Raw genomic sequence first — 1,812 nt, 5'->3', positions numbered from 1 at the left:
TGTCTGGTTTAACTTGGGCACATTTTCAACAGAATAGTTTGAACCTACAGCCTCATAATTTTCATGCTCTTGAAAAAGACACTTGTAAAATTGTTTTCTTGCTATTTTGCAAAGCTCTGGCTCAGAAACTTACTACCCTTTTGATGTGAAGGCTGATACAACTAATTATAGCTAGGAAGACCCAATTCTTCCTTTAATAATAAAGAAATAACAATCTTTCACCTAGAATAGAACAGTGCCTGGATTTGAAGCATGAAAGATTAAATCAGTAAGCTTTGAAATGCTATCATATTCAGAGAGACAGTGTCTCCAAGGACAATAATACTGACAATAGAAGGTTTCTTGAAGAGCATTTCAACCTATTAGCAGACTCCGTGCAGTGAAAACAATGCCGGGCTGGAGATGAAGAGACAAGTACTCCCATCGCCTGCCCAGGCTCTCTTAGGAATCATCAGAATACTTGGGTCAAATTAGGCGACTTCTCTAATTTAACAACAGTGCAATGACTAGTTTCAACCACCAATTTTCAAGGGAAGAAAGGAGGAACAGAAAGGGAGGAATAGAGGGACAAATAAAAATGTAGAAAGAGATTTTGGAAAAGAGGAAAGAAGAGAAATATGGAAGGAGAAAGAGAGAGTTGTTAGTTTATATTTCAGTGCTTTTTAACCTTAACTGGCATCAGAATAAGCTGGAGTACACGTTAAAAAAAGATTGATGGGCCCCACCTACCATTTTTGATGCAGTCTATCTGGTGTGGGGCGTATTAATAAGTATTTCCAACAAGTTCCCAGGTGATTGATGCCAATGCTGCCGGCATGGAGTCCACACATTGATTGAGGATTGTGTTACAGGTCTCCATCAATATGCAGTCTCACCAAGAAAAATTTTATGTAATTCAGTTTGGTCTTTACATTGTTAAGAAAATTGTCTCAGGAACCATCTTTCTAAAGGCCATTACTCATTCTGCATGCTGTGTATTCTTTAGTTTCAAAATACCGAACATCCCCTTCCTATGTATTTGTTAGAATCATTATTAGATATGTGTTTGCAATGACTAAATAGATGTCCTTTCTATTTCTTCACATATAAGACATGCTAAAAAAGAACAAAATCCAAAAGTCCCAAGGGAGCAGTGACATTTATGCTGATGTGGTAGTGACAGATTGGCCCTGAAGATCTTATCCTACCATACCAACAGGCATTCTCATTCATTGCTGGTACAAGTATAATTTGGTCTAGCCGTTTCAGAATAATTTTTGACACTCTCTATCAAAAGCTTTATTAATGCAACTAAAGGTACCATTGCAAGCACAATTAAATTAACAACAGTAATTGAGCACAAACTCTATGCTGGTCGTGTGGCTAAATGTTGTACATGTGTTACGATACTTAACACTCCCCACAGCCAGAAGAGAAGGAAAAAGATCCCACTGTGTCATTTGTTGGTCAGTTCAATATTTTCCTGTTATTCACTTGTGCTGTCATTATTTTATTTTATTTATTTTTATTTATTTATTTATTTATTTTTTCACAACAAAGACCACGCCATTTATTTACAAAGGCCAGTGTGGGAGCTGGGGGAGGTAGGGAGGGAAAGCCACACAGACATCTTCTCTGGACTGCTTGGGACCCTTTCCCACTTGAAGCAAACTCTGTTCCTCTTGCCGTCATATTCTCAGCCACGGGGTCGGTCCTCCAAGCAGCTGGGCCAAGTAGAGGAAAGAAGCGATATGAGCCTCCTCTGTGCTCTGACAGAGCAATGTCCAATTCCAGATCAAAGGCATCATTGCCACCCTCTCCTCTCCTTTCTTA

Source organism: Colobus angolensis, unplaced genomic scaffold (assembly GCF_000951035.1).
Source record: "Colobus angolensis palliatus isolate OR3802 unplaced genomic scaffold, Cang.pa_1.0 Scaffold482, whole genome shotgun sequence".
Taxonomy (NCBI): Eukaryota; Metazoa; Chordata; class Mammalia; order Primates; family Cercopithecidae; genus Colobus; species Colobus angolensis.
Note: the sequence above shows the minus strand (reverse complement) of the source record.